Source organism: Apium graveolens, chromosome 6 (genome assembly GCF_009905375.1).
Source record: "Apium graveolens cultivar Ventura chromosome 6, ASM990537v1, whole genome shotgun sequence".
Taxonomy (NCBI): domain Eukaryota; kingdom Viridiplantae; phylum Streptophyta; class Magnoliopsida; order Apiales; family Apiaceae; genus Apium; species Apium graveolens.
In genome coordinates this window covers 73,294,204-73,305,988 of record NC_133652.1, presented here as the reverse complement: position 1 = coordinate 73,305,988, position 11,785 = coordinate 73,294,204, and positions in this window count along the sequence as shown.

The following is an 11,785-nucleotide window of genomic DNA, read 5'->3' as shown; positions in this document are numbered from 1 at the left end:
TGCCAGATTTTGAATCGATTTTCGCCGGGGAAGATGAGATAGCGGGTGGTTGAAGTGATGAACGGCGGGGATATGCAGCTGGGATGGTAACAAATTATTTGGCAGCAAAATCGGATCGAAACTACGCAGTTTTCCCCAGAATTGGACTCGCCAGAATCGGACTCCGGTGGCCGGAACTCCGCCGGGTTCTGGAAACGTGAAGAACACCGGCGGGTGTTCTTGCCAACCCGGACCCGACCCGGTTGGGTTTTAATGCAAACCCGGTTTTGATCCACCCAACCTCAACTTCATTTTCCTGAAACTGTTTCTGAGTTTCTAATTAGTTACTTTTATTTTATAAATTAGAAATTAGTTTTAATAATTCTAATAATTAGCTAAAAAAATATGTTTTGAATTTTGAAAAATAATATTATTAATTTCTGAATTATTTTATTAATTTATAAATTCGAATTTAATTATTTAATTATTTATCTAATTATTTATTAGTTATCTAATTAATTAATAATTAGTTAATTAATTGGTAATTAGGTAATTAATTAAAGATTAAATAATACGAGTAACTCGTATTTATGCGAGTAGTGATTCGATAATGAGAATTATTATTCGAGCGTTAGTTATTCGAATAATATTGCAGTAATTGTTCGTATCGTATAATTAAATACCGATAATTAATTGATTAACGAATCATTTAAATTTCGATAATAATATATTAATTCAGTAGTATTCGAGAATAGTGCGTAGCTCGTATTTATACGAGTGTTTAATCGATGAGTTGTAAATATTTGCAATAAATTCTGATTAATCCTAATAATTAGGGATTAATTATTTTAAATTAGTAAATAATTATCTATTAATTATTTATTAGTTATTTATTTATCAAATATTTAAAAAGTGATTAATTATTTCGATAATTAGTCACATAATTTTCGATAAATCATAACTTCTTCATTTTAACTCCAAAAATTATAGAAAAATTATTTTTGACTTTGATTTTTCTTAAATAATTATTCAAAAATTATTTTGGGATTTAAAAATTAGCAATAATTATTTATATTGAATAATAAATTGAATTATCAGTGTTTAATTGATAATAATTCAACCGCTAGTCCGAATTGAGCGAAACGAAAGCCTGTTGACTCAGAAAAATGAATTCTTTTCACTAAAAATAATATGAAGACCTAATTTCTTCTCGAATTTAGTTGATTTTATTGATTGCTTGATTATCAATCGAAATGTGTGCCGAAACGAGTTCGAAAAATTACGGAAAAATGGGAAATGAAGCAGAAGGTGATCAACGGAGCAATCAGCGAATCGATTTTGATTCTAAAAATTATTTTAACTATAAAAATGATTATGCGCTTATGTTCTTATGTGTATTATGTGGTTAATCGAGTCTTACTTTTTATATGTAATATTCGAGTTGGTTATAAACGTATGGGTAAATAGTAGGAACAAAATGAAGTCGATTTAAGGTACAACCGAAGTACAAAATGACTTAACCAATCTATTTTGCTAACAGAAACTAAGCCATCAAGGCAGGTCAAGTAGAGAATAGACGGAAGTGATTTAATTGCAGTAAGTCGCACAGAAGGCAAGTTTTCTCTCTATTCTATTTTTCCAGAATAGTGATATTCTCTTCAGATTCTTATTACATTTGCATTACTTTAACTCCTTTATTCATATCTCAATTCGATTCTTGAATTATTCTTTTCATTTGAATTTATTATTCATATTCCAATTATTACTCACAATTATTAATATATTCTGATGATTAGAATATATCAAAGTATATCGATTGTTCCGGTTGCTATTCTAGAGACTGGATAACATTACTTTTGGGGATTAAGGTTACTTAATCCTAAGGACCGAGACATAATTGGATCCTTGAGATGGGCCGTAGTGCCTGGGTGCCCGACGGGATCTATATAGTGAGATATAGATCTGCACTGTATCCTGGCTGATCAGCAGGGTATAGCTGCGAACTTGAGTCCAGTGTAGTTCATTTGTATTCGCCAGCAATGGCCTTCTTTTGATTCTTATAAGGTTATATCTTTGCAGATAAACCTGGGATACGGATTCAGTTATATTGCTTTAACATTGTATATATTTTGTAGACTTGTTGAGCAATTTTGGCTCACCTTTTTTTGTTGTTATTCACCTTATTATTTCAGTTAAGAAGGAATATGAAACCCGTCAGAACACGAGTGGTAAAGAAGCGGGTCAAGCCTCGGGATCCTCTTATACCCAAGGTGTTGATCCCTATCCAGGAAGAAAGCTTTGAGTTGCCCGAGCAGGTGGAGTGTTGATAGATAGTATTTGTGTTTGAATAAAAGCTGAACTTAGTTTAAAATGAGTTAGATAATGGTTTGTAATAAAGAAAGTTTGTGAGATTTTGAATTTAGGTTTGTAATAAAAGTAGTTAGTGGTTCTTGTTTTCATACTTCAACTTAGAAAGGTCCTGGTAGTTATTAAGGGGTTTAATTTCATTTCTTTATTATTTATTAATAAGCTTGTACAGGTTGGATGATTAGCTCATAACCCCCAGACTTATACCCCGGGTCTGGAGGGCGTTACAGTTGGCATCAGAGCTGTAGGTTTGGTCCCTGAAAACAAGAACATTAGGATTAAGATAGGATATAGAGAGCACATAAGATAGGGATAGTCAGATTAGGAAAAATAGTGTTAGAATTTAGGTCAGATTAGAATAGGAAAGTATAAATCTTAGAATTATTTAGTGATTTTTTCTTTTCTTTGGTATATTATTAGATGGCTTCTTCGTCAGAGCGGACTGAGTCAGACCCAGTAGCAGCAGCAGTACTAGCCCCAGCATCAGTGCAGGTTTTTCCTCCATTGCCACCACCTCCACTATTACCATTTGGACCAGCACCAGAGATACCACCTCCACTAGAGGTACCAGACTTTGTTGATGTTTTCCTTTATGTTGAGCCAGAGATGCCTGACTTTCCACCTTTGGAGTTTCCGATGTTTGATATTCCTGATATGATTGATCTTCCACAGTGGGATGATTTAGAGCCGCAGATTCCAGTACCGCAGCCTGAGATTCCAGATATTCCACAGATAGAGCCAGAGGCAGAGCCACCAGTGTATGCACCTATGGAGCAGCCAGTCTTATTTCCTGCCCCTTTAGCTATTTATGCCCCTATTCCTGGAGTATATCATTTTCCACAGCAGGAGTTTATGGATGAGATAGTAGTCGATGGGCCGTTACCTTCTCGAGGTTCTAGCACGGATCTTAGTGAGCATCATGCAGTTATTTATCAGCGTTTTCAGGAGGAGAGAGAGGAAAGGGTTCGATGGCAGACCCAGTGCGGAGAGATCCTTGGATTGTTTGAGACGCAGGCAGATGGTCCCGTCCGAGCATTACGATCAGATTACATACTGAGGGAGAGGTTACGTCAGATTCACCGAGTTAGTTCTCAGCAGCTTATGGATCTGAGACAGCAGGATATTAGTGCAGAGACAGCATATCGTAGAGCATTGGGACTTATCGAGGCAGTGCTAGAAGCATTGCAAGAGGAGTTGAGTCATGTGCCACCAGGGTTCTGAGTCAGGGACAGATGAGACAGTGACTTCAGAGTATAGATGTGCATAGAGGCAGCATAGTATGACCTAGTGAGTAGTGTGTATGTGTGTACTAGTAGTTTAACCTGTAGTAGGTTTTGACCTGTAGTAGTAATATGACTTGTAGCCCCGATGACTTCCAGCGGAGTGAGACTTTTTGTATCAAGCATTTACACCTAAGGCTGGTGTCATATATATATAAACTGAACTTTTCAAATTTCTTTTATTTAAATTTCAGTCTTTCCAGTTTTACAGCATTTACTTTTATTCTACTGCTTTACAGTCTTTTATACTATAATTCCTGTTAAAAATAAAAAAAAACAGATAGGATAGCCATTTTATTTAACTGCTTACATTTCTAATTTTTATATTCAGCAACTGTTTTCTTTATATAAATCATGTTAGTAATACCGGATAAATTGTTTTTCTTACATACTGTCAATTATTTATTAAACAGTTAAATAAATATCACTTGTTTTATTATCAGAAAAAGATGGTACCAAAAAGAAAGACTAGGGATGAGACCTCTAACAACAATTCTGAAGGCCAGACTAATGAAACCATGAACCAAATGTTCCATCTGATGCAATAACAGATGGTAATGATGCAGCAGCAGATGCAGCATCAGCAACAGCAGACACAACAACAAATGTTACCACAACCACCTCGTCCTGAGCCTCAACCTGTTGTTACTTTTAAGCAGTTTCAGTCAGTTAAACCTCCAGAATTTGATGGGTCTACCGATCCTATTAAAGCTACCACCTGGTTAAAGGAAATAGAGAAAGCTTTTGTACTAGTGAAGGTAGGTGAGGACCAAAAGACTGATTTTGCTAGTTACTTGTTGAAAGGAGAGGCAAATTATTGGTGGGAATCTAAAAAGGCTTTAGAAGGTGAAGATGTTATTGCTTGGGATAAGTTTAAAGAATTATTTTTAGAAAAGCATTTTCCTCGCTATGTAAGGAATCAGATGCAGATAAAGTTTTTTGAGCTGAAGCAGGGAAGTATGTCTATAACAGAATATGAAGCCAAATTCAATGAATTGGCTAGGTTTGTTCCGGAACAGGTGGACACTGAAGGGAAACGAGTGCAGAGGTTTCAAGAAGGATTACGACCATGTATACGCGGACAAGTTGCAGTTTTTGAATTAGCAACATATACTGCTGTAGTCCAGAAAGCTTTGATCATCGAAGGGGAAAGTGAAAGATCTCAACGAGACAGAGGACAGGGAAGTTTCCAAGACCGTTTCAACAGAAAGCCGGGATTTCAAGCCCGGGCAAATCTGAATTTCAAAAGGATAGGACAGAGTACACAAAAAGCAGGTAATCATTTCCAAGTCTCCAACCAGCAGGGAATTGTTAAGGTTTCAGTGCCGTATTGCAAAACTTGTGGACGCAAGCATACCGGCGTATGTATTAAAGCAGAGGTGACATGTTTCAAATGCAAGCAGAAAGGGCACTACTCTAACGAATGTCCGACAGGAAAAATAGTAGAAATTACTTGCTATCAATGCGGAAAGAAAGGGCATATCGCTAGGAATTGTAAAGGACCAGCAATGGCAGCTAGTATTCCGAAAGTATTGGCATTACCTCCGCCGTCACCGCCACATCAACCCAGAACAAGGACTTTTAACATGACCATGAAAGAAGCAGTACAAAATCCAAGTATGATTGCAGGTACGCTTTTGGTGAACTCCGTAGATTCAAAAGTATTAATTGATTCTGGAGCTACCCGTTCATTTATTTCTGAAGAATTTCTTGATAAGTTACATTGTGAAATTGAATGGTTGGGCGAGACGTTAATTATAAAATTAGCGAATGACGACCAAGTTCCGGTAGATCGAGTATGTCCTGCGTGTGATGTAGAAGTAGCCAGACATCATTTTTCTGTAGATTTAATTCCTTTTAAGCTAGGAGAATTCGATATCATTTTGGGAATGGATTGGTTAGCATGTCATAAGGCTCAGATAGATTGCGCGAATAAGAAAGTTGAATTGCGAACTACGAAAAATGTAATGGTAGTATTCAAGGGCGAAAAGCAGCAAAATAAATTTTTCACTGTAGTGCAGACCAAACGATTGCTTCGGAAAGGATGTGAGGCGTACATAGCTTACGTGTTAGATACTGAAAAAGAAAGTCCTAGAATAGAAGACATTCCAGTTGTATGTGAATTTCCGGACGTCTTTCCAGACGAGCTTCCAGGGTTACCGCCAGATCGAGAAATTGAGTTCATGATTGATCTAGCACCAGGTACAGAACCAGTTTCGAAAGCTCCGTATCGAATGACTCCAGTTGAAATGAAAGAATTGTCAACGCAACTGCAAGATCTTCTAGACCGAAGCATTATACGACCTAGTGTATCCCCATGGGGTGCACCAGTGTTATTTGTGAAGAAGAAGGAAGGCAGCATGCGTTTGTGCATCGACTATAGGGAATTGAATAAGCTCACTATCAAGAACAAGTATCCTTTACCGAGAATTGACGATTTGTTCGACCAGCTAAAAGGAGCTGCATGGTTTTCGAAGATAGATTTACGCTCAAGTTATCATTAATTGAAGATTAAAGCTGAAGATATTCCAAAGACTACATTTCGTACGAGATATGGCATTACGAGTTTCTTGTAATGGCATTCGATTTGATAAACGCGCCAGCTGCATTCATGGATTTGATGAACAGGATATTCAAGAAATATTTGGACAAGTTCGTGATTGTATTCATTGATGACATCTTGATTTACTCCAAAACAGAAGAAGAGCATGCAGAACACTTGAGGATAGTTTTGGAAATTCTGAGGAAAGAACAATTATACGCAAAATTCTCAAAATGTGAATTCTGGTTAAGAGAAGTATAATTTCTAGGGCATATCATCAGTAGAGAAGGCATCCAAGTTGATCCAGCAAAGATTGAAGCTGTGTTGAATTGGGAAAGACCAAAGACGCCGACAGAAGTTCGAAGTTTCTTGGGATTGGCAGGATATTATCGAAGATTTGTCAAAGATTTTGCAAAGATAGCAACGCCGCTGACTAAGTTAACTCGAAAAAATGAAAAGTTTGAATGGAATGATAAATGTAAAGAAAGTTTTCAAGAGTTAAAGAATCGGTTGGTGACTGCACCAGTACTTGTACTGCCAGACGAGCAAGGAAATTTCATCATTTACAGTGACGCTTCGTATCGCGGGCTAGGATGTGTATTGATGCAACACTGTAATGTCATTGCATATGCTTCGAGACAACTTAAACCCCATGAGCAGAAATATCCTACGCATGATCTGGAATTAGCAGTGATCGTATTTGCATTGAAGCTTTGGAGACATTATCTCTACGATGAAAAATGCGAAATCTACACGGATCATAAAAGTCTGAAGTATATCTTTACGCAAAGAGAACTGAACATGCGACAACGTCGATCGCTGGAATTGATTAAGGATTACGATGTTACAATCAGTTATCATCCAGGAAAAGCAAATGTTGTAGCAGATGCGCTAAGCAGAAAAGAAAGATTGAATCGGTTAACTTCATGCGAAGAATTGGCCAAGGAATTCGACACATTAGAAATTGAGATTCGTATTCCCAATGAATCTGCAGGAACTATCTACGCTATGACTTTCCAACCGGAGTTGCTAGAAAAGATTCACCGTTGTCAAAATAAAGTAATGAGTCAAGATGACGACTTAACGGGAGAAGAGATCACAACTCAGAAAGATAATGAAGGAATTTTACGCTTTGCATCGAGAATCTGGATCCCTAACGTAGCAGAATTAAAAGAAGAAATAATGCGAGATGCGCACAATTCGAAGTAATCCATTCATCCAGGAAGCACAAAAATGTATCGCGATTTGAAGGAAAACTTTTGGTGGCCGAATATGAAGAAGGAAATAGTAGAATGGGTGAGTAAATGCTACGCATGCCAGCGAGTTAAAGCGGAACATCAACGTCCGAGCGGGTTATTGCAACCGTTAGACATTCCCGAATGGAAATGGGAACATCTAGCGATGGATTTTGTGGTAGGACTACCGAGGACTAGGGCAAATCATGATGCGATATGGGTAATCATTGACAGACTTACGAAGTCAGCACATTTTTTACCAATTAATGAAAGATTTTCGCTCGACAAATTAGTGCACATATATCTTAAGGAAATTGTGATGCGACATGGAGTTCCAATATCTATTATATCGGATCGAGATCCTCGTTTCAATTCAAGATTTTGGAGACAATTTCAAGAATGCCTTGGAACAAAATTAAACATGAGTACCGCTTATCATCCGCAAACCGACGGGAAAAGTGAAAGAACTATTCAAACGATTGAAGACATGCTACGAGTTTGTGCGATTGATTTTGAAGGCAGTTGGGAGGAGCATCTACCCCTAGTGGAATTTTCTTATAATAACAGCTATCACGCCAACATTGGAATGCCACCGTATGAAGCACTATATGGGAGAAAATGCAGATCACCAGTGCATTGGGATGAAGTTGGAGAACGTAAAATTTTGGGTCCAGAATTAATTCAGCAAACGAAAGAAAAGATTGAACTTATTCGAAAATGACTCGATTCAGCGCAAAACAGGCAACGCAAATATGCAGACCCAGCAAGGAAGGATATGGACTATCAGGAAGGAGAACACGTACTACTCAAAATATCGCCATGAAAAGGATTAACTAGATTTGGCAATAAGGGTAAATTGAAGCCACGATACGTCGGGCCATTTGAGATTTTGAAGAAAGTAGGAAAGCTTGCATACGAATTAGCGTTACCACCTCATATGCAACATATTCACAATGTGTTTCACGTGTCAATGCTTAAGCGATATAATCCTGATTCTAGGCATGTAATAGAGTATGAACCGATAGATATCCAACCAGATTTGTCTTTTGTAGAGCAGCCGGTAAGAATTTTAGATCGGCGAGAGAAAGTTTTGAAAAAAAAGTCTGTGTATTTAGTGCGAGTATTGTGGAGAAACCCAGTGGTTGAAGAATCAACCTGGGAGCTTGAAAGTGAAATGTTAGAGAAATACCCTCATTTGTTTTCGTAGAAGATTCTGAGGACAGAATCCTATTAAGGGGGGAGAATGTAACGACCGGGAAATTTACTTTGTATGATATCATATTTATAATAAAATATGTGTATTAATATGTCATTTATATGTGATTAGATGTGTTGAGTCATTAAACCTTAACTGCTATGTGTTATGTGTTATCTGTTTTGATCCAAATGTATTTTGGACATTTATTGAGTGTTTTATTGTAAGTTAGATATCTTATATCAAAACCCGTACAGCTCAAAACCATGTTTTAAAAGCCCGTATTTCAAACAAAATCATAGGCCCAATTTTTCCAAAAATGCCTTATACCATATCGTTATTCTGAACTCCCAGACGTTTTACAAATTGACCTTTTTCGCGAAAAATGACTTTTCCGGGCCCCTTCGGGTACCAAAAACCCCACAAAAATCACAATTTTATTTTTATATGATCATGAAATTATCATATATCATTTTTCTTTGCATTTTTGTAATATTCATAATTTTTGGGAATTTTTAGCATTAATTTTGTATTTATTGGATATTTAAAAATTCAATATTAATACCCAAAAATTATAAAAATTGGGGCCAAATATTTTTATTAGGAGTATAATTAGCCCCTTAATTTTATTTAGGGGTATTATTTTCATAAATATAAATATCAGATTTGTTGGTAATTAATCAGTTAATTACAATTAAAAATCAGAAAAAAATAAAAAGAAAAGAAATTAGAAAGTGTGGGTGAGAGTTGTGTTCTTGAAGAAGCTTGAAGATCAAACGGTGATTGCAGGAGATTTACTAAACCCCTGATTTTGCTCGAGTAACCAAATTAATCCTCTCAGAGAGACGAATCTATTGATATCAACAACATCAACTGAGGTTGGTTAAATTTTAAAAATCGAATTTTGATGTTCTTGGCATGAATTTCGATTTTTGATTTTTAAGAATCGTTTGATTGTTTGGTTGATGTAGTTAGTTTTGTTGTAGTTCTAGGAGTAATCACGTATTTTTACTTTGATTTTACAACCCCCAAATCGATATGTCAAGTTCTTGGGTTTTACTATTTTGATTTCGTTTTTTTAAGATTTATAGATGTTCTTGCTTATGATTGATGATAGGAAGTGATTGTAGAACTTTATAGCTTTAATTTGGCATAGAAATCGGATTGTTTGGTGTTGGATTTCGCGAAACCGAGCTCGCCGGCCATGGAGTTGATGTCGCCGGATTTTGAATCGATTTTCGCCGGGGAAGATGAGACAGCGGGTGGTTGAAGTAATGAACGGCGGGGATATGCAGCTGGGATGGTAACAAATTATTTGGCAGCAAAATCGGATCGAAACTACGCAGTTTTCCCCAGAATTTGACTCGCCGGAATCGGACTCCGGTGGCCGGAACTCCGCCGGGTTCTGGAAACGTGAAGAACACCGGCGGGTGTTCTTGCCAACCCGGACCCGACCCGGTTGGGTTTTAATGCAAACCCGGTTTTGATCCACCCAACCTCAACTTCATTTTCCTGAAACTGTTTCTGAGTTTCTAATTAGTTACTTTTATTTTATAAATTAGAAATTAGTTTTAATAATTCTAATAATTAGCTAAAAAAAAATCTGTTTTGAATTTTGAAAAATAATATTATTAATTTCTGAATTATTTTATTAATTTATTAATTCGAATTTAATTATTTAATTATTTATCTAATTATTTATTAGTTATCTAATTAATTAATAATTAGGTAATTAATTGGTAATTAGGTAATTAATTAAAGATTAAATAATACGAGTAACTCGTATTTATGCGAGTAGTGATTCGATAATGAGAATTATTATTCGAGCGTTAGTTATTCGAATAATATTGCAGTAATTGTTCGTATCGTATAATTAACCACCGATAATTAATTGATTAACGAATCGTTTAAATTCCGATAATAATATATTAATTCGGTAGTATTCGAGAATAGGGCGTAGCTCGTATTTATACGAGTGTTTAATCGATGAGTTGTAAATATTTGCAATAAATTGTGATTAATCCTAATAATTAGGGATTAATTATTTTAAATTAGTAAATAATTATCTATTAATTATTTATTAGTTATTTATTTATCAAATATTTAAAAAGTGATTAATTATTTCGATAATTAGTCACATAATTTTCGATAAATCATGACTTCTTCATTTTAACTCCAAAAATTATAGAAAAATTATTTTTGACTTTGATTTTTCTTAAATAATTATTCAAAAATTATTTTGGGATTTTAAAATTAGGAATAGTTATTTATATTGAATAATAAATTGAATTATCAGTGTTTAATTGATAATAATTCAACCGTTAGTCCGAATTGAGCGAAACGAAAGCATGTTGACTCAGAAAAATGAATTATTTTCACTAAAATAATATGAAGACCTAATTTCTTCTCGAAATTAGTTGATTTTATTGATTGCTTGATTATCAGTCGAAATGTGTGCCGAAACGAGTTCGAAAAATTACGGAAAAATGGGAAATGAAGCAGAAGGTGATCAACGGAGCAATCAGCGAATCAATTTCGATTCTAAAAATTATTTTAACTATAAAAACGATTATGCGCTTATGTGCTTATGTGTATTATGTGGTTAATCGAGTCTTACTTGTTTATATGTAATATTCGAGTTGGTTATAAACGTATGGGTAAATAGTAGGAACAAAATGAAGTCGATTTAAAGTACAACCGAAGTACAAAATGACTTAACCAATCTATTTTGCTAACAGAAACTAAGCCAGCAAGGCAGGTCAAGTAGAGAATAGACGGAAGTGATTTAATTGCAGTAAGTCGCACAGAAGGCAAGTTTCTCCTCTATTCTATTTTTCCAGAATAGTGATATTCTCTTCAGATTCTTATTACATTTGCATTACTTTAACTCCTTTATTCATATCTCAATTCGATTCTTGAATTATTCTTTTCATTTGAATTTATTATTCATATTCCAATTATTACTCACAATTATTAATATATTCTGATGATTAGAATATATCAAAGTATACCGATTGTTCCGGTTGCTATTCCAGGGACTGGATAACATTACTTTTGGGGATTAAGGTTACTTAATCCTAAGGACCGAGACATAACCGGATCCTTGAGATGGGCCGTAGTGCCTGGGTGCCCGACGGGATCTATATAGTGAGATATAGATCTGCACTGTATCCTGGCTGATCAGTAG